Source organism: Microtus oregoni, unplaced genomic scaffold, assembly GCF_018167655.1.
Source record: "Microtus oregoni isolate MIOR12 unplaced genomic scaffold, Mior012 000004F_ref0000308, whole genome shotgun sequence".
Taxonomy (NCBI): Eukaryota; Metazoa; Chordata; class Mammalia; order Rodentia; family Cricetidae; genus Microtus; species Microtus oregoni.
Window position 1 is genome coordinate 33,124,571 of NW_024543063.1, and position 22,327 is coordinate 33,146,897.

At 50.5% G+C, this 22,327-nt stretch overlaps 1 long non-coding RNA gene across 1 annotated transcript in view; it reads left to right on the plus strand.

The window, feature by feature from the left end:
* The window catches only part of LOC121447481, a 31,297-nt gene extending 12,964 nt beyond the window's left edge, over positions 1 to 18,333 (plus strand). The window contains exons 2-3 of the long non-coding RNA XR_005974182.1: positions 8,258 to 8,440; positions 17,504 to 18,333. This is a non-coding gene — a long non-coding RNA (uncharacterized LOC121447481). The remainder of the gene's footprint in view (positions 1 to 8,257; positions 8,441 to 17,503) is intronic.
* The last annotated feature ends 3,994 nt before the right edge of the window (positions 18,334 to 22,327 follow it).

Consider the following 22,327-nt stretch of genomic DNA (forward strand, 5'->3'; position numbering starts at 1 on the left):
ACCATTACACCATCATCCTGCCCAGGGGTCCTGAATGCCTCAGTGGTGTGGGCTGTGTTGGTCTTCTAGGTCCTGCCTGCTGGAAGCCACACATGCGTACCGCATACACACATAGCATACACACATGTACACATGCACACAGCCTCTTGGCCTCCAGAATACTCATGCAGTCTCTCCTTAGCACCCATTCCAAACCAGAGATGGGGCTGGGCCCGAACCTCAGCCTCGGTGAGTGGAGGCAGCTTTGCCACCTTTGTAGACAAGTGCACATGCTTGACCTCGTGTGCGCGCGCGCGCACACACACACACACACAGACACACACACACAGACACACACACAGACACACAGACACACACACAGACACACACACAGACACAGACACACACACACACAGACACACACACACAGACACACACAGACACACACACAGACACACACACACAGACACACACACACAGACACACACACACACACACCACATTTCCAGGGTGGGTCACTGGCACCTCTGAGGTGGCAACACTATGTGACCCTGGGAAGGAAGTGCTGGGTTCCTCACAGGTGGTCAGTTCCCACAGCCCTTCGAGGTGCGCATCCTTTCTCTCTGTTTCTCGGGTGGTACAAGTGAGGAGTACAGATTTGAGAGGTAGAGCCGAAGGACTGTTCTGTCAGCTGGGCAGCCTAGGTTGCTCCTCTTGGTTGGTGTTAGGAATCAGAACAGCAGATGTGCTCCTGGGAGAAGCGGGTGCAGAGTCCTTCCGCATGCTCATCGGCATCAGAGTTTGTGCTAGGTCAGTTACAGACACATTTTTTTTGGTGGTTGGTGTAGACATGGGAATTATTGCTGTGAAGTCATGAGCAGGAAGTGGTCCGGATTACCGAATTGGTCCTGAATTGCTCAGGACCTCCAAGGGGTGAGGCGTGGATGGCGGCTCCGCCGACAAGTTCCATAGCTTAGTGCTAGGCTCTGAGTACGGTCACTGGACTTGGGCCACCTGCTCCTTGTACCAAAAGCTGGTGTCTCCACATATTGGGCTGTTTGGTGGCTGGGAAGGGCTCTCTTGGTCTGAGATGGCAACTTTGTTTCCTGGACTGTTTACAGAACTGTTTTACCTCCATCAGGACGGCAGTGCCATGGAAAAGGTACCAGGACCTCAGAAAGGAGCCTGGGTTTTCTGTTCCAAAGGAGCTTTTGTTTTCCGTGTGTCCTTCCCTCTGAGAGTGGGATTGGTAGTGGGACTTTTCTGGGAGACTGGTCCAGGGACACTCAGAAGACTCAGGATTAGGCTTCCCCCACAGGCTGTACCCTACTGGAATTGGATTTGGCCCATTTTCCTGGCTTTCCAGGATCATCACAACTGATACACAGGGGGCTGAGGAGGAGAGCATCTGGCTGCTGCAACTGCATGTCTAGGGGTCATCCCTGAACATCATAGAGGCTGACTAGAGGCTAGTTGGTGAGGGGAGCACCAGATGAGAACATGGGGGAGGTAGAATCCTCCTCCAGGGTCACACACTGGGGAGTGATGGAACCAGAATCCAGACCAGAGGCTGAACTGGAGGCTAAGTCCTTAGTGTGTCTGGTATTTTTTATCACGTGACCTTCAGGGGTTGAGCTTGAGTCTCAGAGTTCACTTTCCACAGCTGAAAGAGTTGGGCTCAGGATGTGTGGGTGCCAAGGTGAGTCCTTAATCTATGCTCATGGTGACTGAGGGCTTCCAAGCACCTAGAGTCACAGTGTGCATGTGCGCCAATTCTGCACACCTGTGTGCATGTGTGAATGCCTGTGTGTGCACAGCATGAGTGTGTGTGGCATGCTCAGGCATGACTTTTCTGCATGCCTGTGTGCATGCACATGTGCACATGCATGTATATACACATGTGAATGCGTGTGTTCCTACCCATGCTTTTTTTTTCCCCTGAGAAAGTAGGGCCTCTGTCCCTCATAAGGACACTTCCAAACAGGATATGTCAGAATGTGACCCACATGGGGGGGAAGCCAGTCCCATCCACAGACTCAGGGTGAATCCCAACCTAATCGGAGGGTTGGGAATGTGGGCAAGGCAAAAAGGAACAAGACAGGCCTGAGTTGGAATGTCTGATGCTGGGCTCAGTGCATGGAGGTTGAATATCGTATCCACATTGTTACATTTTATTTTTCTGTGATTAGAAAGGAATACATTTGACTTTTCCCTTTCCTTCCTTCCTTTCTTTCTTTTTGAAACAGTCTCATTATATAGTGTTCCAGCTCATCTGGACTTGCTACAGGCTGGCCTCACACAGATCTGTCTGCCTCTGTCTCCTGAGCCCTGGGATTAAAAGTGTGCACCATTGTGCACAGCCTGAAATTGTTGTCTTCTTGAGCTGGTCCCACAGGGTGAACTGGGAGGTGTCTTAGTTTCTTTTCTTTTGTTTTCAGAGATAGGGTTTCTCTGAGAATCCCAGGCCAACCTGGAACTCGCCCCTTAGACAAGGCTGGCCTTGAACTCAGAGATCTGCTTGCCTCCACCTTCAGAATGCAGGAATTAAAGGCCTGAGTCACCACATGTGACTTCAGTTTCTTTTCTATTGTTGTGACAACACACCAAGGCAATTTACAAAAGAAAGCATTTAATTGAGCTTGTGGTTTCAGCCCTGATACCCAGTCAAAGGCATAGCAGCAAGCCCTCCCCACAATGACACACCTTCTCCAACAAGACCACACCTTATAATTCTTAATAGTCCCCCTAGCTGGAGACCAGACACTCAGATTTGTGAGGCTGCAGGGGCCATTCTCATTCAAATCATCACAGAAGAAAACAGGGAACTACAGAGTTTATTGACCAAAAAAGCTGCTGGGTGTTGGTGGTGTACACCTTTAATTCCAGCAATCAGGAGGCAGAGGTAGGTGGATCTCTGTGAGTTGGAGGCCAGCCTGATCTATAGAGTGAGCTCCAGGAAGGGCTCCAAAGCTACACAGAGAAATCCTGCCTTGAAAAAAACAAAACAAACAAAATAAAAAGCTACCCTTCATGTGAAGAAATCCCAGGCACATAAAGTTTCCAGAAGGGCTGGGGGAGACAGATGGCTCCAGAGTTACGTGCCAGCCTAAAGACCTGCGGGCTGGTCCCCAGCACCCACATAAAAAGCCAGATGTGGTATCTGCCTCCAGCCCTGGCACTGAGGAGGAAGGTGGAGACCAGAGGGTCTGAGTTGCTGGCCAGTCAGCCTAGCTGAACTCCCCCCAGGTTCAGTGAGAGACCCTGTCTCCAGAAGAAGGTGACGAGGGATGGAGGAAGACACCAGTGTCAACCTCTTCCCTCCACATGCATCAGAACAAAAGTGAACACATACTTGTCCGCTTGCATGTGTGTGTGTGTTATGAGGGGTAAGGGGGCCAGAAGGAGAGACCAGAAAGGCCTGGAGCTCTGTCTGATCCTGCAGCTGACCAGCTGATGCAGATGCCCAGTTTTCTATTATTATTATTATTATTATTATTATTATTATTATTATTATTATTATTATTGAAATCCTGCCTCTCAGAAGAGGACGGTGTTAACCCTACTTACTGTTTCTGCATCAGTCAGCACTGCCTTAGCACAGTGCCATTATCAGTGGTGGTGACTTGAAAACAGACGTATTCCCTGTAGTTCTGGAAGGGTGGGAGGTTCAGGCCCGGGTACTACATGGTAGGGCCCCCTTCCAGGGTCCTGTTGCTCTGTCACCTTCCCACGTGGCATGAAGGGGACAAAGATGCTTCCTGTCTTTTTCATGAAGACTCTAAGGCCACTGCAGGGCTCCTCCTAGAAGCCCTACCACCTCAGGCCATTGTTGGGGGTTGAGGGTTTCCTTGTGGATACTTGGGTTGAGGAACAGGGACAACTGGCTCATGTGACCATCCCAAGGGATACACCACTTGCAATACTCTGAATAGAATTGTGTACCAATTGCACCTCACATGGAAGTGTCTGGATATTTGCAAGCTGGGACCAGAGCCTGGGGTGTCAAACCAGGTACTTGGATCATTTAATGCCTCCAATTCATGCACACACCGCTCCCTCTTTATCTTTCCTGACACCTGGGTCCTGAGAGGTTCTGTGACTGATGCACCCCAGGTCATTTGCCCAGATGGGATTTGATACAGGGTCACCTGAAGGACCAGAGGCCTGAACCCCATAGCTGGCTCCAGAAAGAGTTCTGAAGAGAACCAGGACGTGACCACGGGACGATTGAATTACAAAGCACACCAGTACACCACCCAGCTGGAGCCTGGAGGTCGGAATTCTGTGTAGAAAACACTAAGGGGCAACCACTGAATTTAACCCTCTCCAGCTTGCGCACATCGCAAAGGATTCTGGGAAATCTAAATTCTATTTAGATTCTAGACCAAGGCTATATCTGCAAAGGGGCCTCCAGTCACAGCAGATACAGGCCCCTCTTCTGGGACTAGAGAGGACCCCCCCCCCCCAACACACTCCCAGAAGCCTGTGTCCGCTGGAGGGGTGGCTTTGGCTGTCCCACTTCTTAGGCCAGCTATTACCTTGTCTAGCCAGTACCAACACAGACTTGAGAGAAAGCATTAGTTGTTGTATTAAAACTGAAATACTACAGAAGCGTTCATAGCCGAGCTGGACAATTTTCTCAAGGTCAACGAATTCTAAGGGCCAAAGACCCTTTTAAGTCCTGCCACCCACTGGTGACCTCTCCAGACTTGAAGACCCAGAGAAAGGCCTGCTGTCATGTGTAAGTCAAAGCTGACAGTGTGCTGACGCCAGACACCCTGTACCGGGAGGAAGAATCCCCCAGGCCCCTACACAGAGGTACAGTTCCTTCATTTTCATTGTCGTGTGGTACCCCATTGGGCAGCAGAGCCTTGGGTGACCATCTGTGCACATTTCTGTGCGGATGGAGTTGGGTTGCACAGACCGCCTCTGTAAGTCAGGATTCTCTGGACTGATTGAGCTGGGCATCCCTTTGTTCCATGCAATGTCGCCTCAGTGAGCTGCTTTCCTGTGAATGTCCTGCCACCAGCATAGGTTGGCACACCTGGCCAGGTACCCAGGGTCACAGGTGTCCCCAGCTAAGGGAATGGAAGCAGAGGGACCTTGTGTGTGTGAGATACCAGCAGAGGAGGGCATAGTGCCGCCAACAGGAGTGGGTGAGGTGTAGAGATGCCCCAACATGGAGCCAGGGCAGAGGAGCCACCTCAGAGATATGGTGCCAAGAGTCTGCTGCCTGGGATCCTGGGCAGTTTCTCATGCTCTCTGCATTCTAGAATGTACGAGGCATGAAAACAGGAGGGGGGGGGTGCCTGTTTATGGGGAAGAAGGAAAGGAGGCCGAGGCAGGAGGATCATTGTAAGTTTGAGGCCAGCCTGGGCTACAGGATGAGACTCTGACTTAAAACCAAGAAAGCAAGAAAATAAAGATCTCATGCGGTGTTCTTTAAAATAAAGTGAACATTTGAACTTGATGTTTGAGATGACTGAAAAAGAGACATTGAGGCAGGTATGTGACTGCATCTTCTTGTGTGGTCCCCAAAGAGCCTGGAGGACAGACCCTGAGTATGCCGGGCTGGAGATCTATGACACATCCTTCAGGATCCACACAGCTGGAGTCACCAGCACAGATAGGGTTATGGTCCTGGCTTTTTAGCCAGTTTAGTAAAAAGGTGACACAAAAAGCTTATTAATCAAATTATTTATATGTAGAGGTCAGAGAACAGCTTGCAGGAGTTGGTCTCTCTTTCTCTCTCTCTCTCTATCTCTATCTCCCTCTCTCTATTCAGGGTCTCAGTGTGTAGCTCTAGCTATCCTAGAACTCGCTATGTAGACCAGGCTGGCCTTAAGCCCACAGAGATCTGCCTGCCTGCTGAGTGCTGGGGTTAGAGGTGTGTGCTACTATGCCCAGCTGGTTCTCTCTTTGTGCCATGTGGGTTCCAGGGATCAAACTCAGGCTTGATATCAAGCACATTTAACTTCTGAGCCCCCCACCCCTCCTTTTTCTAGAAAGGGCTCATGGTGACATGGGTGAGGTCATCTCAGTGAGGAATGCCTGGGATGACTGGGGACACGGGACGCTGGAGTGAGTCAGAACAGTTCCAGAGTCGCCAAAAGGACTAGGTGTGTGTGCCCTCACCTTCCATCTCCTGGCCTCCAGGGCAGAGAGAAAATAGGCTGGGCTGTCTGAGACCCTTAGAGAGAAAGGGAGAAGCTGGTCCCAGGAAGCTGGCTACAGCGAAGAACCCAATTTCCATGTATTGTTAAATAAAAGATGAGTATTGTAAGTCATGGGTGACAGATAAAGTTCATAGACCCCGGTTATTGTCCAATTATTACGTCAAATGTGATGGTAAAGATAAAACCCGGCACGGCGTGGGGCCACTTGTTTTAATTATTTTATCCCTTTAAATAACAAATGTGGCTATAACAAACAAGAGAAGTTATTTTTCTTCAAACCAACAGAAAGGAGTCAACCCACTTCAGTGATGAGCTTCCAGGCACTGTGGAGACAGCATGAGGCAGAACTTCACGGGGTGGGTCTGTGGGGTTTGGGGTTTCGTTCCTTTGAGGCGTGGGTCTGGAGCTTTTCCGAGAAACGAGCCCTACGGTAGTGTGCCGTAGCCACCATGTTGTTTCTGCCCTGGCTGATATTGCTAGCCCAGGAGAGTTCATGCAAAGTTTGCCCCCCATGAGTCTCCTTGTGGGTCTGGGGACAGATTTCCCTCCTGCAATATGCTTTAGTGCTTCTGTTGGGAGGATGAAACACCCGAGGCTTGGCGCTTTATCAGGAGGCGAGGTTGATGGCAGTGTGTGTTTGTGTGTGTGTGTGTGTGTGTGTGTGTGTGTGTATGTGCGTGTGTTCTAGTTTGCTTCCTGTTTCTCTGATAAACACGATGACCAGAAACAGTGTGGGAAGAAAAAGGCATTATTTGGCCTAGGCATCCCTGGTCAGAGTCAGTCATGGAGGGAAATCAGGGCAGGAACTCAAGGCAGAAACCTGGAGGCAGGACCTGAAGCGGACCTGGAGGAGTGTTGCTTACTGACTTGCTCTCCGTGGCTTGCAGCCACGGGGGGCCTCATCCATAGTGAGCTGGGCCCTCCTCATCAATCACCAACCCAGAAAATGTTGTCTGTAGTCGGTGTGGGAGAGGTAAGTCCTCAGCTGAGGCTCCCTCTCCTCAGATGATGCCAGTCTATCGTCAGTTGACAGATGAACACTAACCAGCACGGGATGTGGTGAGGTTAAAGCCCTGGCTGTGCCGTGCTGTGACTAATGGCATGATGGTGGCAGTGGGTGGGAGGCGGGGAGGTGGCAAGGTTAGATAGCAGCCAGGAGACTGAGAGGAGCAGCCTCACTTGGTGGCAGTGTGCTTTCCTACGGCTCTTCTGCATGCTGTGTTCCTCCTGACACAGTCACCTTTCCCTAGGAGCCGTCTCCTAAAGGACCCAGCTCTGCCACACAGAGGACCCAGCCTCCAGCACATGAGCCTGCAGGAAGGGCAGGGTCAACTTCAGGACCTCTACCTTCCTGTCCACCTAAGGGCAGAGCTCAGGGGCAGAAGCAGAATCAGGAAGCATAAGGGACACACCGATCCAAGCGCAGGCTTCTGGGAGTCTTGAGACCTATTCACAGGGTACATCTCTAATATTCATGCCCATGCCCAGCAGCTTTCTGTCTGGCGTACCAGACATCACACACATGGAGGAACACAGCAAGATAGACCAACAGGCGGAGAGGATGCAGAGTGACCAGAAGCAGACCAGATAACACATGAGGGGCAGTGTTGGGGAAACAGTGCTGGAAGATGATGGTGATTGATACTTTCTGGCTAGACCTTCCTGGATCTGCAGAAGCATGGAGCCAATGTCTACATGTACAGGGTGGTGGTTCGTAACAGGCGGATGCCTTGGATCCCATCACTTCACGCAGAAAGACTTCTCACCTGTCCAGGCACCAAAGTCCAAGAGCAAAATGCAGACTTGCTTGTGTCCTGGCGAAGGCTTAGTACCTGTCTCTGCAGGTGGTGGAGAGGGATTGAGGTGGGGGTTCGGGAGGCGCTGGAGGGAGCACGATGAACTCTTCTACCAGAGTTGGTACTTGCTGGGTGACTCTGACCAGGTGTCAGCACTGCATCTGCCATGGTTGCTATCCATCTGCCCTGTAGGCCCAGTCTTAAGCCACTGGGGAGGCCCGTGTCAGCTATCAGGCCGGGCCCCTGGCTCCTCAGCCAGTGTACTTATACGTGTTGTTTATTAGAGTTTATTTTGACATTCTCCAGGACCAAGCTTGGCATAGTGACAGAGTCCCAGCCTTCACCACTGGCCTTTGTGCCCTTCTGGTAGAGCTGAACCCCGCATGTGGGATGATAATGGGGCCATCACATGTGTGCAGAGAATGAAGACAGCCACAGTAACATGCTGAGCATCAAGGACGTATTATGCATCCACAGCCTTCAAGCACTGTAAGTACTAACTCGGGGCTGTTGTTACACACATTGCTCAGAGTTACAGGGCCATTAGGTGGAGAAGTCACAGTCAGGCAGGTGATTCTCTATTTCATCTTGGGATGCCACTTCTCCATGTCACATTGTGCTGACAGCCAGGAAGGTTCCCAAACCTTCGAGTACAATCAAGAGGGCAGATCTCCTTAAAGTGGAGAGTTGGGTCCCAAGCTCCCCTTCTGGAACATTCTGAGAAGTCACCCATGCTCCTTACTCTGGAGAAGCATGGAAAGAATTTTCTAAATGCCAGTTTTGTTTATTTCAATCAGCTGTAGGTTGGCTTCGGGCTCACCCAAAGACGGCATAATACCCCAAACTTTCTTCCTGCCGGATCCAACACAAATCATCTCTCAGTTGGGTTTGGGGGCGGGGGGGGCTCATGCTTTGGGTACCACAGGCCAGTGGCCTCTGGGGGGAATGCTGGGCAGAGGTAGGAGTTCTAGAGATATGAACCGTACGCAGCCCCACAGTGAGAGTGCAGTTTGTCCCCAGGTGCACCTGCAGGTGGTAACCTGGACGACGGTTCTGTGACTGATGCTGAGGTGATAAGAAAATCCACCTCCACCACGAGCACTGTGTTTAATCAGCCCTCTCCAGCACGCAAAGCTTTTCTTTCAGATCACAGGAAGAAAGGTACACTGCCTGGCTTGCTGACTGGGCTTTCCTTCTGAGTAACTTTTATCTAGTGGCCCGCTAGGGTTTGGCCAGAGACCTGCCGGGCTTTGCAACATCCCAGGTAGGATGGCCTGAGTTCCTGTGTTCCACCCTGCTGGCCTTCTCCAGGCCCAGGCTGAATCTCCTTGGGGTCAGAGTCTGCGTTGCAGATCAGTCTGGGAAACGTGAGTCTCCAGCAGAACTCAGCGCTGGGGAAACCGCTACAAAATTACTCCCTTCCTTCTCTGGAGGCCAGTGGACAAGAGAGCATTGTGTAGGGTCAAAGCCCTCCTGTCACAAAGGGGCCTTTCAGAGATGCTGATGGGGCGGGCGGGACCCCAGCGGCCTGGGCTCCTTGGGACATGCCGTCTTCCATGCACACTGGGAGCTGCATGTGTGCGCATGTGTGTGCATAAGCCTAAGTGTATGCATAAACTAAGTGTATGCATGCATGTGTTGCATGTGTCTGTGTGTACATGTGTGTATGATTGAGTACATGTGTGTCTGCATGTGCAGTCATGTATGTACATATGCATGTGAGTGGGTGTGTTTGCACATGTGTATATGTGTGTGTGTGCACATATGTATGCTGGGGACAGGGAGCTGTGGGTTTGTGTATTTGCTGTAAATACAATAGATATAACAGAATACCAAAAGATTTCTGTGGTAGAAAGTTATTTCCTTGTTGGACCAGACATGGCAGAAGGGGTAGACAGTGTGACTGGATTCCTGAAAGGTACAAGCGAGGCTGTTAGCCTCTGAGTTCCCAGCTCAGTTGTGGATAGGACAAGGTAGGGCTAAGAAAGGTGACTCCCTGGCCTGTGGACTCTGGATTGGTCAGCTGTGACACAAGTTGCCCAGCAGAATACTTCTCCACTATGGAAAGAGCCAGACACATGCTCCTGAGGGAGGGGGGGTAGGCATCTGGGATGAGATAGGCTTGGAGACTCCCAAGTTTGGATGCTGTGTGTCCCTGCGCATGCTCTGGGGTAGCTCTGCAGTGTGATTGCATTCTGCAGGTCGTGGCCCACTGTGTAACTAAGCTGAGTGCTGGTGGCTCCCAGCACAGAAATGATTTGGGGCCTTCTTGGCGAATACTCCGTCCCTTTCCTTGAACTAAAATGTTGCTTCCATTTCCCTACAAAATGGCTCCCAGACCAGGGGAAGGGCAGCCTTCCTTGCTGCCTTGGTGAGATGCTTGCTAGGACTGGTGGCTTCTGGGAAGGAAATATGGAGGGTGGGAGAGAAGGGGATGTCTTCAAAGTGCAGTGACTGAGATCCTGGGCTTCACCACCTGGGAAAAATGCTCTGGCCAGGGGCAACATTATGTAGCACATAATTCCTGCAGTCTGGCCCACTTTGGCCTCTGCAAGATGAACAGAAATTACTCCAAATATCCAAACTTCTCAAGCAGTAGTGCAGAGGTGGAATATTCCCTCTGGAGCACTGGCCGCCTGTGGACTGGCCCAGAGTGAAGCTGCTTCGTGGTTCTACCCCAGATGCCATGCAGAAGCTGCCTTACTTAGGGTTTCTATTGCTCTGAAGAGACAGCATGACCATGGCAACTCTTATAAAGAAAGACATGGAGAAGGTGCTGGAGAAGGAGCTGAGAGTCCAACATCTTGACCTGTAGGCAACAGGAAGTGAACTGTCTCACTGAGTATAGCTTGAGCAGAGGAGACCGCTGTCTCTTGTGGTTTTACACAAGTGTGTGTGTGTGTGTGTGTGTGTGTGTGTGTGTGTGTGTGTGAAGAGTTTATGGATTTTATCTCTCATTGAATTTATTCATGCCAACCTGCCCCCATGATTTGCAGGTCATAAAAAAGAAAAAACCAAACCCCGTAGGATCTGATGTGATATGTCATCCTTTGTCCTCACGATCTGTGACTTGTGTCTTTTTGTTTCTTTTTTTGGTCATTTGATATACATACAGACATAGATGTAGATTAGAGGTAGGTATAGATCTATGTCAACTGTATTAGCTCCTTCAAAGGTGCTGCTTTGGGCTTCCCTTCTTTTTCTTCTTTTCCCCTATTTCCTTGATTTTCTTTTCTTTTTTTAATGTTCTCTTTATTACATTTGTTTGTCTGTTCACATGCCAGCACATGCATGTGGGGGTCAGAGGTCAGCTTTGTGGAGTCAGTTCTCTCACCACATAGGTCCCAGGGACTGAACCCAGGTCATCAGCCTTGGCACCAAGCTCCTTTACCCTGCTGCGCCATCTTGCTGGCCCTTTACTGTTTTCTCATCTTTGCTCTCCCTTCCTTTGACCCCGCGTCTGGCTTGCTTCTCTCTTCTCTTTCCTAACACAGATGCTCACACCACCCGCTTGAAAGTCGTCCATAGCTGACATGGTGTCAACCATGTCTCTCTCTCCAAGGATCCGGTTAGTCCCACACAGTAAATTAGTATTCACTCTTCTCTGCTGCCACTGGTCTTGGGGGATCATTTCTCTCCTATGCTTGCTTCTGTGAGCTGTGAATATTTTTGCCTTCTTTTTTAAAGAATTTTTTTTCCTTCGACAGTTCTATACATGTACACAATGTATGTTGCTCACATCCACGTCAACAGCCCTCTCACTCCCCCGGGTTTTCTCAATACTTCCTCTTCTTCCTCTCCCACCTTTTCCTCCTCCTCCTCTTCCTTCTTCTCCTCCCCTTCTTTACGATAACAGAGTCCAGTTAGTGCTGCCCAGATGCATGTGGGTATTGGCCATCCGAGGAGCACGGGCAGCCTACCAGCTGCCACACCTTTCAGGAAGATTGGTCCTCCATTTCTAGCAGCCATCGCTTGTCAGTAGGTTCTCAGCCAGGGATGGAATTTTATGAGCCCCTCTCTTATCCACGCTAGAATGCTGACTGGATTGTAGGTCACCATGGTTGCTGTGAGTTCGTAAGGGCAGCGGTGATGCCATGTCCAGAAGACAGCATGTCATAGCCCTCCCCCAGCCTCCAGCTTTTACATTCTTCCTGATTCCTCTTCCACAATGCTCCCTGAGTTCTGCAGGGAAAGGATGAATAGAGATATCCCATTTAGGGTTCAGTGTCCATAGTCACTTATTGTAGCACTAACCACTACATTGCAAAGGGAAGCTCCTCTGACCAAGGTTGAGAGCGGTGCTGGTGTAGGGTGAGCAGGGTGTAAACAGAAATATTTAGGAGGCAATTTGATTAACATGCCCATTTAACCAAGCAGCAGTAGAGGTTTCTCCCCTAGGCCCTGTGGCCTGACCTCCAGCTTTTGACCAGGTGTCCTAGACTTGAATTTCTTCCTCTGAAGCTGACCCCATATCCCTCAGAAAGCAGTTGGTTTACCCCGCAGCTGTCATACTCTGTCGCCACCGGCAGCAGGTCTTCGGCTTTGTTCCTTACCGTCCAGCTATCCTGAAATGCTCTAGACAGCCCCCCTTGCAGCCAGAAAACCAGCTGTACATTGAGCTCCCTGTGACATGTAACAATGTCCTACCGCCCATCCAGCAGGCACTAAGTCTGGTATATGCTTCTTATGCAATCAGAAAAAAATGAGTCACCTACAACTCCTGGATGATTACTGTATGGATTCCCTGAGATCAAGATGATGGGTAGGACTGGATCAGCCTTTTAATTTTACTCGCTTCTCTTGTTCATGTATTCCATCAGCTGAGGATGGGATTTAAATCGCTCTAGTAGTGTAACAGGTTTGTATCACTGGGATGATCTGAATTGAGGATCAGCATGATGGGATTCACAATCACCATGAAAACAAGCCCCTGGGTCTGCCTGTCAAGAAGTTTCTAGGTTGTGTTCACTGAAGTGGGAAGGTCCACACTGAATGTCAGCAGCACCATCTCATGGTCTTGGAACGTGGGCTGAATAAAGGAGGAAGTGAGTTGAACACCAGCGCTCATCTCTTCCTGCTCTCTGACTGGGGATGTCATGTGACCAGCAGCCTTGCGCTCCTGTCACCATGCCCTTCCTACCAGGATAGACCGTGTACCCTCAAAGTGTGAGCTGAAACAAACCCTTCCTTAAGTTGCGTGTGTCAGGTATTTTTGTCCTAGCAAAGAGACGTTGATAGATACACTGTAGAGTCACATACCTGTGCGTAGTGTTTGGGGTGTGCACACTCCCACCCGCGTCCCGCCTGTCTCATTCTTTTTTTTTGTTTTTTTTTTGTTTTTGTTTTTTGAGACAGGGTTTCTCAGTGGTTTTGGAGCCTGTCCTGGAACTAGCTCTTGTAAACCAGGCTAGTCTTGAACTCACAGAGATCTGCCTGCCTCTGCCTCCCAAGTGCTGGGATTAAAGGCGTGCACCACCACCGCCCGGCTTCGCCTGTCTCATTCTTAGCATCTCCTTCAGCCACCTTTCTGGAAACTCACTTTGATTATTTTAGAGTTTCGTTGGTTCGTAAGATAAAATGCAAATTCTGTCATTGACTGTCTGTGTACAGTTACCTCCCTTCCCAAATTAGTGTGTTGTGTATCCTGTCGCGTGATCAGACGCTGCCCTTACCCCTAGGCCGCAGAGCTCCTTCACTGCCTTTGGGAAGCAGCTTCCCCAGTCACCTGGGCTTGCATAGCTAGTCCAGCACAGCCGAGGGGGAGTGAGAGCTGGAAAATGCCACACAGGTCTGGTGCCAGACTCCAGGTCCATGCTGCAGACTTTAAAAAGGTCTGTGGCAAGGAGGAGCCACCTCTGGGAGTGGGAGGGAAGCCCTGAGAGGGTAGGCAAGCCTGCGAGCAAAGCCTGAAGCTTCTAGATCTTGCTTGAGCAGGGCGCTGTTGTGTGCAGCCCTGGCTCTTCTTTGCAGCAAGTGGAGGGGGGTCAAGAGCGCAGAGCGCTGTTGGCAGAGGAAAAAACATGGAACGCCCAACCACAGGATTCCCAAAAACATGGCTAAGCATTCATTTCGCTAACATGTTAGATGGCACGCTGGTCTCCACAGGCTCATTCCTGGACTGGAAACAGTTCCCCAAAGCCATGTGATTCCACATTCCCCCTGGCCATGTGCAGATAATGAGCAAATCTGCCTGGGCTGGCCCTGGCCTTCTAGCCATTCAGAGCCAGGCATTCCCCAGCCCTGGGCTATGCGTGCCCTTAGGATACATTAGGCATCCTCCTCTGCCCTGTCCTCTTGCCCTTGGTGAAGTGCTCAGAGGGGTTCGCCACAGGGCCACAGTGGTGCCACCTCCCAGCCCTCCAGCGTCTCATGGAGGACTGGCTAGATGAGGAGGGTGACTGGGGTAGCATCTGCTAGGTCTTGACTCACAAACACTATTTCCATGGTTTTCTTTGAAAGACACACATACAACCAAACCGATTTTAATTAAAGATCTTGTCTTGTGGTCAGGAGGCCACAAATGAGAGCGGCGTGGCTTTCATGTGCGGAGCATACCCAGGGCTGAGCCTGTTTCCCATAAAAGGACACTTTTGCCCCCAAATGAGAAAACAGTTTGTTCTTCACAGTGTGGGAATGCTGCGCCAAGCGGTCTTTTGCAAAGTCTGCAGTGGAGGGTCTCCCGTACCAGACTTTGTGGATGCTGAAGTAGCTGCAGCCCTTGTCAACCTCCAGTGCCTGCTGGACTCGTGCTTGCCGAGATCAGACACACGGTCCTGATGGCTAACTAAAAAACAGCCAGAACCCAAGTCAGTGCCCCCTGAAGCTTCCAGGGTAGAGTGCCAGAATGTACGTGCCTTTGTTTGTTTGTTTGTTTGTTTTAAACCCCTAAAAATGGGGGTCGGGTGGAGATGGCTCAGAGGTTAAGCATGCTGGCTGCGCTTGTAGAGGCCCGGGTTGGATTCCCAACATCCACAGGGCAGCTCACAGCCATCTGTAACTCCATTCTTGGGGCATATATAATGCCCTCTTCTGGCCTCCATAGGCACTAGGCAGGCACATGGTGCCCATGCATGCAGACAGGCATAACACCTGTGCACATAAGATGGATAAGTAGAAGTTTAAATTTTATTACTGTGAGTATGTGATGTGTGTCCAGGTCAGAGGGCAACTTGCAAGAGTTGGCTCTCACCACTGAGTAGCCCTGCCCAACCCTGTTATTTTTTTTTTTTTATTTTTATTTTTTGCTTTTTCGAGACAGGGTTTCTCTGTGGTTTTGGTTCCTGTCCTGGAACTAGCTCTTGTAGACCAGGCTGGTCTCGAACTCACAGAGATCTGCCTGCCTCTGCCTCCCAAGTGCTGGGATTAAAGGCGTGCGCCACCACCGCCCGGCAAACCCTGTTATTTATTATTAGTATTATTAGTATTAATATTAGTATTATTAATTTTGAGATAGTTTTTGTGGTTTCACTAGGTTATCTGGAGAACAGTGGGGACTGAGGAGAGAGGAGGCGAGACCCAGGGTCCAAGATTCTGGGACTAGCCCCTGGTCTGGTCTGGGCTGAGGACCTATGAATGAGGGTGAGATCGGTGAGCACGGTGCAGTGAGCTCCACGCTGGGCACCGTGCAGTGACCACCAAGCTGTGGGCACCGTGCGGTGAGCACCATGCTGTGGGCACCGTGCAGTGAGCACCACATTGGGCACCGTGCCATGAGCACCACACCACAGACAGTGTGCCCCCCACCCTGGTTTGGAGCTGTGGTCAGGACTTGTCCTCACACTCAGATGGCTCCTCTATCCTGTACAGGATGACATGCATCTTATCAGAGGCTCACAACCTTTCCCTCTGACACGGGACAGGTGTCTCAGGTCTGTTTCATAAGGCAGAGCACAACCTCTCAGGTCCCTAGGGGTCCAGAGCGTCCCCACAGGGCAGTTACAGTAGCAGCATCCTGTCTGTAGCCAGAGCCTCTTACACCCACTGTGGCCTCTGGTGGATGTCAGTGGACTTCAGTTACAGCAGCATCCTGTCTGTAGCCAGAGCCTCTAACACCCACTGTGGCCTCTGGTGGATGTCAGTGGACTTCAGTTACAGCAGCATCCTGTCTGTAGCCAGAGCCTCTAACACCCACTGTGGCCTCTGGTGGATGTCAGTGGTCTCCAGGTGAAAACAGCAAAAGAACCAACAGAAGCAAGAACGAAGACTCCCCTGTCTCTCACACCAAGGCCACAGGGCTCTGATACTTCTCCTCCATGGCACCTTCAAGACAGTTCTATTTGGTTGCTCTGCATTGTGGACCTTACGCCTCAGCATACAAGAAGGCTGCTTTAGTGCTGTGTATCACGTCTCTATTCCAGTCAGCAGGAAATAGCACTGCCTAGAAGGAAGAGTAGGGACTCCAGTCAGCTGTAGGGGTTTGTTTGATGTTTTAGGGATAAGGCGACCACATTCTTACCTTGGTCTTATTAGCTGTACTGTGGTCAGATAACATCAACTACCAGCAAGGGAGCTGGGAAATGTGGTTTCATTTTGGGGTGTCCATATTTCTGGTTACAGGGACTGTTTCTGTGTTCCCGTGTGTCCCTGGTGTTTGTGTCCCAGCCAGGGCTGTGAAAGGGCTTCCATAAGTGGACAAATGTGTGTATGGTGTACCAGAAGGTCGGACACAGGGCTAATTGGGACTCACTGCTCAGTCCCATGGTGTGTGATGGGTCAGGGTATAATGGGATGGCTCGGTAATACTCATTTCACCATGGTAAGGGTGAGGACATGTGATCTACACAGAGGACTTGACCTTCCCAGCAGCCAAGGGCTCTCTGTCTCTGCTCCAGTTTGCCTGGGCCATTTCAAGATCCCACCATCCTGTCCAACACCAGGCTGGGCCTTGCAGAGAATGTCCCAGGTGACTCCAGTGACGGCAGACAGCTGTGAGGTGGGATCATCTACGATTGAATTAGCAATAGACCTCCCCCCCAAAAACTTCAGCAGATGGGAGGTCCAGTCACTTGTTATGGGTGTGCAGAGGACGGCTCCATAGTCTTGTGAGGGGCAGACTTACTCCTGAACACTCAGCCAGACCAAGAGGCAAGGAGGCGGTCAGGAATTGCCCACACACTTCCACCAGACGGAACTGCGGCTGCGGCTCCTAAAGTCCCGCGTGGGGTCTCCACACGCAAAGGACTCAGGTTGCCTTCTGTCATGGCAAGAAGATGACAAAGAGCCTTGTCTTTACCCTCTGTCCTTGGCAAACGTAGAGGGGAGAAATCTGAGCTCTAGGAGGGACTGAATTCCTCTGGCCCACTTCTAGTTTTGACGCTGGGAAACTCGATGGTCAAGTGCGTTTCTCAGAGGCCCGAAAGAGTTAGGACTAGACCCCAACCTTCTGATGTCATGACACTTATTTCCATATCAGATTCCTGGGAAGGCTCTGTTGCCTTCTTGCCTCAATTATGCGTGGGCCCAGAATGAGCATGCAGGGCTCAGGAGTTCACTGTCCTGTTGTGAAATTCTAGTTCCAAGCTCTGTTAATTCTGTCTCTCTTGTTTGTTACAGAGGAGGACCCCACTCAGGACCCCACTCAGGACCCATTATTTCCTCGTGGGATGGTACAACTGACTGCCTGTTGGCATCTTGCTTCCGCCTGTGGCACAACCGTCCACTCTGGTCCCAGACTTCTCTGACCCACCCGCGTCAGCTCTCTCCGGTAAGTCCAGCTTACTGCAGCAGCAAGTTACTAGGGAACCTCTGCCAAGAACAGAAACGTCAAGGCTCAAAAAACTGGATGACCTCAAGAAATGAAGAGACAGCTGAACAGAGGACATTCATGAGCCTGGGTTCCAGCTGGAGTGGCTGACGGGAGACTCCTGACGTCTTTCGTGTGTCTGCACCCCAATAATGTAGCTCTCCAAACTCCAAGTCGGAGTCTGGGAATGTGGCTCGTTTGACAGAGTTCCTGTCGGGCATGCAAGGAGCCCTGGGTTCCATTCTCAAGATGGCATAAACGGTGTGATGGAGCATGCCAGTAATCCCAACATTGGAGAGGTAGAGGCTGAAGCATAAATTCAAGGTTATCCCGGGCTACATAGTGAACTTGGGGTCAGCCTGGGCTATATGAGACCTTTTCCTTAATAAAATGAAATCCCAAGTCGTGTGGAAAACCTGCTCCAAGCCTCTGCATCTTACCTTCATTGCTCCTCAGGAGCAGAGAGTGGGATTCCATGCCAGTCACCTTTGCCTGCCTTTCCTTTGAGGGAGGTGGGTGGGCGGGCTTCCCAGAAAGCCTGCTGTGCGGTGGAGGGAAGGGGCTCACAAGCTTGGCCCCTGATGACTGTCCTTTTTCCCTGTTTGCCTGATAACGGCTGCATTTGGAAATAAATGACACTCTGTCCTCACATCTGCTCCAAATTTGTGTTTCAGAAACGAGAGCGCTCAGTTGCCTGGTATCACACGGCACTCCCCTAGCCTGGGAGTACGGAGCTGATTGGATGTCCCACCCAAAAGGAGAGGCGGTTCAAGCTCTTTCCAGGAAATTGAGTGGAACACCCAAACTGACATCCAATATTAAATACTATATTTGTGGAGTTGTTCTGGAGAGTTCCCTGGCATCCGACATCTGGGAGAGAAATTTATAAGTGGGGGAAACTGAATGCCTAGTTGGAATGAGGCTCATCAGAGCTGGGAAATTAGAACGTCACTGTGCACTGGGCAGAAGGGCTGTGCAAAAAGGTAGGGCTATTAAAATATGATTAGCCCAAACGTATTTTGTCTCCAAAATGTCATACATCGTTAAAGTTGAAAAGGCTTTGATGCCAGTACCCCTGGCAAAGGCTGTGCCCCGTCAGCAGAATGGACCCCAGAAGGTTCTCTGCAAATATGCAGGCTCATCAAGCAGGGCAGAACCCAGAATACAATGGCTGTACCCCCAAATCCAAGCCCTGCTGCTCATGAGCCCCAAATGTGGTATGTATCGACCCAGGCCGATTCAGGAAGTGGGGCACAGGGCAGGGCCACCTGCAGAATGCAATAGAGAGCCGAGGGTGCAGCCTGGTGGCAGAGTGTTACTGAGCAGCAAGTCCCTGAGGTCTGTCTCCAGCAGCTTAAGTAAAACGAACAGAAGTATACCTAAAATCTGGGCCATCGAGAGAAATGGTATTTTAGCATAGGAGCAAAAATTACGGTGCTAAACCGTTATCTGCTGTGATTGGCCAGCCTGGTTTCCTTTCTTTTCTTTTCTTTTCTTTTCTTTTCTTTCTTTTTTAATAAATAAAGTTTTACTAAGGCCCTGGACCAGAATCAGGAACGGACCAGCCAGTAAGGGTTTTATAAAGTCTAGGTCATATTTTGTCCTTTGAAAAAAAATTGATATTTTGCTTTTTACAGAGTTTTACAGTTTTGACTTATCTTTTGAGGCAGGATCTCATGTAGCCCAGGCTAGCCATGAGCCAGTATCTTATGTAGCCCAGGCTGGCCAGGAGCACACAGGATGACCTTGAATTTCTGATCCTTCTACTTCCTCCTCCCAAGTACTGGAGTCACAGGCACGTGCAAGCATATCCAGTATTGTTCGTGGCGCTGGGAATAGAACCCAAGTGTTGCATGCATGCTGGGCAACCCTTACACTCTCTGAGCCATATCTCCATCCTTAAAATTTTGATTTTAATAAACAACTGCATTTTTTTTTAATGATATGCTCATGGGAGGCGAGAGTTGTGTTTTTTTTCATCTAAGTTTCATTCTTTAAATCAGATGCTTTCCGCTAGGTTACTGCAGTCCCTGCCCCAGCCAGGAAAGGTTTGACGTCGTCTTGTTTCTCCTGGGTCTCCAGCTCTCTCACTGTCACTGTGAGAACCCTGCCTGGTACTCGGAGGCCACCCAGGGCTTATGGTAAATCTAACGGCACGGCTGGCTTTGGAAGCAGCCCCTCTCCCGTTGGTGGTAGAAGGTGCAGGTCCATGAGTGGGATGTGGAGTTGGCACCTCCCGGCCAGGGTCTCCAGGTGTCAGGAAAGAAGGGGGCAGGAAGTCCCATCATGCACCGCTAGAGTAGAGACCTCAGATGCCATCCCAGAGAGCACATGCACTCGGACATCTGCTCAAGCATCTGGGCCTGAACCACATTCGTGGCTGTGGACAGCTATGAAGATTGCTGGCAGCTGGCAGTATTTTAGAGTGAAGAGGGCCGAAGGCAGCTCTTGGCTTCCTCCCAGGCATAGGCAGTGAACCCTGTGTGCTGCCCCTCAGCAGCTGGCTTTGGGGGACCCCAAACATCTCCACCTGACATGGGGGGGTCCTAGGAAACCTGAAGTGGCCTTGGGAATGACTTAGGCTGACCGGCAGGGTGAGGAGGGTGTCCCTGACATGATGGGCAGCAGCCATGTCCCAATCCAGGCGCAGGCTGCCTCGGTTGCTCAGGCTGGCCTTGAACTCTGTGCCCTCCCCCTTTAGCCTCCCTAGTAGAGGCTCCGTGAGTCGGGAGGAGGCCCACCAAGACAGAGTTAGTATAGAAATGCCACAGTAAAGCCCACTGCTCTTTTTCCAGCACTGGGTATCAAACTCTGACCTTCACATGCACTAAGAAAGCTATCTAGCACGGAACTTCGTCCCTCGGAACCCGTTACCTGGCATGCTAATTAAAAATAACTATGAACGGCCGGGTGGTGGTGGCGCACGCCTTTAATCCCAGCACTAGGGAGGCAGAGGCAGGCAGATCTCTGTGAGTTCGAGACCAGCCTGGTGTACAAGAACTAGTTTCAGGGCAGGCTCCAAAAACCACAGAGAAACCCTGTCTCGAAAAACAAAAAAACAAAAAAAAAATAACTATGAACAATATCAATTCCTGGCCACATCCCATATTTACTGAACAGGAAGCATGGTGATCGTGGAGAGTTCATTTTTGATCCCTCTCATGGGGCTCCTCCGACAACCGTGAGCAGCCATGGAAACAGCTCTCTCGCCGGAATCTCTCACTAATGTCTGGGAGGCATTGGTTCTTTTAAGTAGAAGCTGAGGGTCCGCCTGAGGCCTGAGCTCCTGGGTGTACTTGGTCATTACTGACTCTCGCTGTCCCTCAGTGTGCGGATGGGGTTCAGGAAGACCCATCATCTCTCTTGGCAGCCGTTCATACCCATCCCGTTAGGAAAAGAGGAAGGGGAAGGTTTGGGGGTCATGGCACACCTGTGCTGGGCAGATGACCATCAGGAAGTGCTGAGGTAGGAGTGTCATCGAGGAAAGTTGTAGCCAGGGACGTGGGACGAGTGGCTCTGTAAGGCTGGTTTTGCCTCCAACCACTGAGGGCTGGAAAAGGCCCAGTCATAATAGATTTGACCCGCGGACTGCTGACGATACAGACCCGAGAGCGGCCCAAGAGACCCATAAACTGAACTCGCAGCTCCCGCCCGCCCCTGGTTTGGCATGGTGGAGGCTGGCATTACTACTGTGGTGGGGAGGAGCTGTGGTGACTCATGTCACGGCCCCTCCTCCCGGAGCTTCCCGTTGACATTGTTGAATGAAGCCTTGGACCGACTGACTGACGGCTGAGTTACTGCAGAACCTCCTGGAGTGGCCGAAGCTCTCAGGCATGGTGGGGGCCTTCCCGTCATTGTCACTCAGCGTCTTGGCCCCAAGTTTGTGGGGAATGTGCATTAAAGAGGACTGCTGAACCTGCATAGGATTTGATTCAGAGTATTTACTTGGCTCTGTGGTGGGTGGAGAAGGAGGGGAAACCGAGTCACTTCATACACTGGGAAATCCAGGTCATTAAGTGTTTACTTTCATACCAAGGTTTTCTTTTCTTTTCTTTTTTAAAAATATTCATCTATTTATTATGTATACAATAGTTTGTCTACATGTATGCCTGCAGGCCAGAAGAGGGCACCAGACCTCATTACAGATAGTTGTGAGCCACCATGTGGTTGCTGGGAATTGAACTCAGGACCTTTGGAAGAACAGGCAATGCTCTTAACCTCTGAGCCATCTCTCCAGCCCCATACCAAGGTTTTCACTGACTTCCACCACTCTATTTACCGCGGCCTGCAGCTCATTTCGACTTTCAGCAAGTAGTGCTGTATCATCGGGGAAATGCAAGTTATTCATTCACACACCACCCATCTGCACGTCTATCTCCTCATCCTCCAGGGCTGTTGCTATTATTAATTCAAGGAATATATTAAAGAGTAGCGATGAGAAGACGCATCCCTGCAACACTCCTATGATTGTCTTAAGCTGATCATTTAATAAAGAATCAGAATCTCAAGCAAACAGCCAATTTTGTCTATTTGGGAGAAAACCTTAGTTCAAAAGAGGGAACTATTTCATTTGTCAAGAGAAGGATAGGGATAGCGAGGGCTGCATTCCAGGCACTAGGAAAGGTTTGGTCAGC